General features: G+C 42.8%; 1 protein-coding gene across 1 annotated transcript in view; it reads left to right on the top strand.

Moving 5' to 3' along the window:
- NDP (Norrie disease (pseudoglioma)) overlaps positions 1–6417 on the top strand; it is a 7474-nt gene that overhangs the window by 682 nt on the left and 375 nt on the right. The gene's annotated exons all lie outside the window — the stretch shown is intronic.

The raw sequence follows: 6417 nt of genomic DNA, 5'->3' as shown, positions 1-6417 counted from the left end.
CCGTTTTTATCGAACCCCCCCCCCCCCCCCCCCCTTTTTTTTTTTTTCTTTTAAATATATATATATGGAGAACGACAATTTGATGTTTACTGTAGGGCTTAGGAGCAGAAGAAAATACAAGATTGCCTTTCATTGGAGATTTCAAGCCTGAAAAATGTTGTGTTGAAATAGTTTAGCAGCCTGCCCATGTAGCCTACAGTTATTTATTTCATTGTGTGGAGAGAAAGAATGGGGAGAAACACTGAGAAAATCCTTTCTGGTCCCTTTTGTCTTGTCCTAATTTGTTCTGGCTGAGTTAACCCAGTGCTTATTCAGATGTACAGTCTCTGCTTGGACCACCCCTCTCTCCTGTGGGAAGTGACTTTGCCTTATGCATCCGCATTCCTTGATTAACAAGAGGGAACAAACCTTTTGTTTGATAGTGCCAATGCCTTTGCCAGCCCTGCGTTGGGTGAGAGGGTGATGTGAGGTGGGTGGGAAATCAGAGGCTTTTGCCCCACTGCTCTTGAGGTCAAACAGTAAAATCATGCATGACTTGTGATTCAGGAGAGAACTTTGTTTTGCTTTTAGCCTAGACTAGACCTTCTTAACACCTGAGAAACATCCAGCCTTAACATACAGAACTGCAGAGAGGCATCTGTTTATAAAATACTGATCTTATTGCAGTCAAATCCAGTGCAAGGCAAAGGTGTAAAGTGTGGATGGTTTTTATGTCTTGGCAGGGAGCTGTTAGCAGCCTTCTCCTCCCATGGCAGTTCAGATCACCTGTTACACCTGAGAAGCCATAGATACCTTGGTGGTTTGGTCCAGGATGGTGATGCTCTACACAGCTGGCCCTTGCTTTTGTCTCCCTGTGCTGCCAGAGAGCAGGAGCAGCTGCAGGTTGTAACACAGGCATGATGGGAGGTGGCCCCCAGGTGCCCTTTGGTCTTCATGTTTAGATAGGATCCCCCTTTGCCCCTGTACATGCAGAAGAGAAATGAGTGGTGACTTCACTAGGATGATTTAAAACGCAGAGTATAGCTACCTGGGGCAGCTGCCTCAAAAAAAGAGGATAAACACAATAGGTACCAGCCCAGTCCCTGAGGCAACTCAGACCTGGAGGATAAAAGATGGAGTTTCTCTGACCCAGGAACAAAGGTGTCTCATGTCCTGATCTCTCCTCTCCTGTGGCCACCACCCACCCACCTTTCTATCCCAGGCGCAGCAGGTTCTCACAGCACAGCTTTGTCTCTCAACACTGACAGCTCTTTGGCAGCCACCACCATGTACAACCCCTCCTGTCAATCTCACCATGAGGGTGCTGCCACAGCACCCCCAGCCCAGCAACTCTTGCCCTGCAGCCAGAGGGAGGAAGGGAAGAGAAGGGAAGGGAAGGGAAGGGAAGGAAAGGGAAGGGAGGAAGGAAGGAAGGAAGGAAGGAAGGAAGGAAGGAAGGAAGGAAGGAAGGAAGGAAGGAAGGAAGGAAGGAAGGAAGGAAGGAAGGAAGGAAGGAAGGAAGGAAGGAAGGAAGGAAGGAAGGAAGGAAGGAAGGAAGGAAGGAAGGAAGGAAGGAAGGAAGGAAGACAGTAATTCAACTTGTTAACATCTGTCATGACAGAGAAAAGCAATTAGGCCTTTAGGAGTGGGACTGATGGAAATGAGAACAGGGAAGGCATTGTAATGAAAAACATATAATTTCAAAACTGAGCTTTGAGAAAAAAGTTGTTGACATGAACATTTGTAACTCTGGCTGGAAAAATATCCATTACTTTTTTTAAAACAAGCCATAAATGGAAATCATGTTTGACAACATTATCACATCTCTTGGCTTCCCAAATTCCACAACCATTTCAAGAACAGTTTTTAACAATACTGCAAGTTGTATGGACTTTCTCATGAAGTGGAAAATGGAAACAGTTTCCTTATGAAGCGAAATAAATTTGACATTTCCTAGAAGACTTCTATCTGTTAAATCAAGCTATTTTTTTGAGGTCTTGGGGATCTGAATTATCCTGCTAGACATATGGCTTCTGTTCTGGATCTAGCCTATAAACATAGACCAATATTAGACTTGCTAATGAAAATTAGACACAATGTCTGTTCCTCTATATGTTGTGATAAAATATAAACAATTCAAAAAAAGGACATCCCTGTGAGAGTAGCTGTGGGAAATGTGGTACCTCTTGTTTCCATCAAGTTTCCATTGTGAAGTTTCAACCAACAATTGATGTCAAGTAGAGACTTTGCCCTTTTTTGGTGTGACACATTGGTTCCACTGAGCCATCCTGTTTCACTCCATATGTTTTCCCTTTTAGTGCAGCATAGAATTACAGAAGTTAAAAATGGCTTCTGAAATTGCAAGACGTATTATGTTTGCTGTCCGTCTTGGTTAAAAAAGGATCATGTCCACCATGCTTCTCTGTGGAGGTTGCCAATTATACTCTCATGGGAAGTAGTTTTGCTACATTTGGAAACATCCACTCAATATAATTTAATTATTAAAATCCCTCTTTCTTACGACCTCAGACAGATGTTGAAAACAGGTTTCCAAAGCCTTTGGAAATGTAGTCCATTATAGTAACAGTACGTATAAAAGAGATGCAAAGGAGGAATGGAAGAAGGTAATTTGTCCCTGAAAAACAGCCTTTTCCTTTGACTTTTAAGGAAATGTTTGTCTCAGCTCATGAGATACTACTTTTCCTGACCATAATGGATTCAGCCTGACCTCTGTCAAGGAGACCCACTGGTCTTGCATGTGCTCAATCACTGCAGCTCTGCAGTCAGAGCCTCCTAAATTACAGAGCTGGTTGTCACCAGGGCTTCCTCCAGATGTACCAGAAGACCATGGCCACTGGCAGCCTTGCACTAAAGAATCCAGGCCAGAGAGACACAGATCAAATGAAGAAAGATTTAGCAAATATGTGAAGACATTTGCTCATGAGGTACCTCAGGAGATTTTCAGCAGTATCTGTTTGAAGCCAGGAGATGGATATTTTGCTTAAGTCTGTTCTCATGCATCTCAGCCCACCTGAATTTGTGCCTCAGCTTGGTACTGAAGAGGATGATAAACACTGTTGATAACAAACCAGTTCACAACTACCAGGCTTCCAGAATATGGCTTGAATGATCAGAGTCAAGTACCTCCCCAGATTCAGGTTGCCCTCTTTTGTGGCTGTCCAGATACCTGTGGGACTGCTGGCTTTAAGTAAGAAAGCCTGTTTTTCCCCAGCTGCTCGTACACGTGAAAACCCTGCAGTTCCCACGCTGCAGCACACCGTGCTTTGGGATCCAGCACTGCAAGGAGACATGCACAGGCTCACATGTGTGGGGGAGCAAGGGGATCCAAGAGCCATGCATATCAGGTTATAAAATACCCACACACTTTTACTATATATACACACCCACTGTATTACTGTGCTATGCCATCATATCATTGCTAATTATTTAGGTGATAATCTCTGTTGCGCTATAGTATACGATGCAACAAGCAGCTGGTGAGATTGATGAAATGGCAAAGCAAAGCTTTTGAAGTACATGCTATTTCCAGCTCATTTGCACACCTGCCAAAATCCACTGTTCTGGATTTATGAGGAGGAGGAGGTTAAATTTTGTGATGACTTCAGGTTAGTTCAGAAGTTTAGAAAGCTATCAAAATGCATAACCTGATTTTTTTTTTTTTAATCAAGCTTGACTTGATTCCTGTGGTGCAGTCCCATTTGTAAAAATTGATTACAGAGTAGTAATTATTGAACGCAAAACCAGAGCATAAACCCCACACTGTGTAATTTTACATGATTTGGGTGCTGACCATACTTTTATGAAAAACTGAGTAGCCAGCAAAATTTGAGATTAAAATTAGTCTCCACAGAATAAAACATGTTTTCAAAGACAAAGCTTGCTAAGCAATTATAACTGCAGCTGCAGATTGAAGAAATACTGATTGTTTTTTCTTTAGAAAGCTTGCTGTTCTCATGAAATGTACTGAGACACACATGTTGGCACATCAGGCAATTCTGCCCTATAAAAACACTGCTGCAACTCTTCTGTAGTCCTTAACACTGTTCCTCAGGTTTTTTTACCTGCAGATACAGGGGCAGATGTGTGCCACCAAAAGTCCTTAGGGTAACAGTCCCAGAAGTGACTAACCATTCCATCAATCCGTCTGTTACTTCCACCATGCAGCTATGTGGGCTGTCACATTTGGGCTGACATCACAGAATCATAGAAATGTTAGTTGGAAGGGACTCAGAAAGTCCTCTGAACTCCCTAAAAGCAACTTTTGACTATTGCATGTCCCCCAGTGCCACTCCTGAGGAATGTTTTGCTCTGTTGCTTTTGCTACTCCCCTTCAAGCAGTTGCCAGCTGCTGTTGGATTGCTCCTCAACCTCCTCTTCACCAAATGCTTGGGAATAGTCTGTGATAGAGCGTGCACACAATCTCATGAACTGGTCAAAGTGGGGCAGCTAACAAGAGCTGTCAAGATGCTGGGAAGGAAGCATTTTAAATGTGCCAGTTTGCTGCCCTTCCTTTGCAGTACAGGCAGGATTAGATGCCTACATATCTCTTTTTCAGCTGCCTGCCTGTCACTATGGGAAGTTTTGCTTATGAGAGGACAAAGGTGGATCTCTAAAGCACTACAATAATTGTCCCTTTCCTTGTTCTCTTATACACTAAAGACGCTGATATTAAGGAGTTTGACATAGCTCATATGTCTAAAGTTGAGGCGAGGCTAAGCAGAACATTGAACATTTCCTTCCTACCAAGAGTTGAAAGGAATTTGTGTGTGAATAGTCAGCACCACAGGAAGGGGACCATACATTCATTTATATTACCAATAAAGAAAACTGGGAAACCTAAAAATCCCATATTTTAATTAAACTGAGGAACAAGATGGTATCAACCCCAGATCATCAACTCATGAAGAACTCTTCCCTGTGATCTGTGTTAACTGGAAGTGGGCTTGTTGATACATTAATACGTTTTCAAGCAAAGCATTTGGCATGCAAGTACTCTTGGAAGAGTAATTTTTAGCACTGTCAGTGCTGATGTTTCCTACCTGGTACCAGGAATATTCTCTCTCTCTCTTTCTCTCTCATCTTTCCTCACAACTCAGAATAAAGAGAAAATTAAACATTTGACATACCTGCTTGCAAGGCTTGGAGATTTGCAGCCATTTCATCATGTATAGTGAAAGAAGATCAGAAGTGTTTAATGCTGTAAAATATTTGCTGTCATATTTGTAGTCAACCTTTTATATTTTCTGGAGTAAGCATGAGATGTGCAGCATGGTTAAAAATCTAATTTTCTTCCTTGGTTATGGGATAGACTTATGACTGTTTTACTGCCTACTCTCTTACTTCTGTCACATTTTGACCCTTGGGATGACAGAATAAGTTGATTTTGAAGTTTGTATTCCTTAATCAGAATTACCTGTTCTGGACTTAAATAGTATTTCATTCCCCATTAAGGTATAAGTTTGTTTGAACTTGACCAACATTTACCCAACATCAAGGTAATAACAGTTGTTTCTAACCACATGATTTCTTAAGCATTAAAAGATCGTTCTGTATTTTTCTATAGAGCTTAGGAGACTCTTTCTATCTCCTCTGCTCAACAAGGGGCTGTTGGGAAGGGAAGCAGGCTACCCCGCATGGGCTTCACTTCCTTAGCACCTCCTGTTGTGCAAGATACCTTGCTCTGGTCACAGCTTGGTCAGCGAACTCAGAAGGAGAAGACCCATGAAGCCTGCACTGCTTTTGGAAAGTCTCACTAGTGATCGCTCACATTTGGCAAAGAGTTCACACGTCTTTACATTTTCACTGCCTTACACTGTGCAGTTCATTTTATACAGACACAACTAATGATATATAAATGCATACAGATAACTGCAACTATATTTTCAAGGTGATCTTTGTGAAAGAAGCTACTTATTGATTTAGAAGCAATCAAATGAGCATCTTCTTTCTACTTCTATTTATATGTTTCTACCTCTAAGCATTTGCGATAACCACAGGCCCCAAGAACCAATTCTGTTGATCACTGGTGTATGCACTCAAAATGTTGGAAAATCTCCAACTGAAGTATCAGTCTGGCTGATGATTTCAGGGTTTGGTTGCCACAAATCTGAGGTCAACAAGTCACAGTTGCAGTCACCATGCCTGGAAAACAGGGCTGGCTGTGGGCATTCTGAGCCCTTAGACCAGCATTCAGAAAATGAGGCCCTGTAATCCCTGGTGTCGGTGCCCAGGGCTCCAGGAGGAGACCACCTTTGTCTCCTGGCCAATTACCTACTTTACTCTCAGACACAGCTCAGGGGCAAGGCACCCTCTGGGGCTGGGTGTCCTCACCGAGGTGGGGAGATTCAGTAGAGGCAGAAACACCAGCCAGACTGGAAGGAGGTGCCCACCTGCCACTGTGGCTGGCACAGGTCCGGG

Source organism: Chaetura pelagica, unplaced genomic scaffold (assembly GCF_000747805.2).
Source record: "Chaetura pelagica isolate M959 unplaced genomic scaffold, ChaPel_1.0 scaffold360, whole genome shotgun sequence".
In the NCBI taxonomy this organism is placed as follows: Eukaryota; Metazoa; Chordata; class Aves; order Apodiformes; family Apodidae; genus Chaetura; species Chaetura pelagica.
The sequence above is the reverse complement of the archived record's forward strand: the minus strand, read 5'-3'. Positions and strand labels throughout refer to the sequence as shown.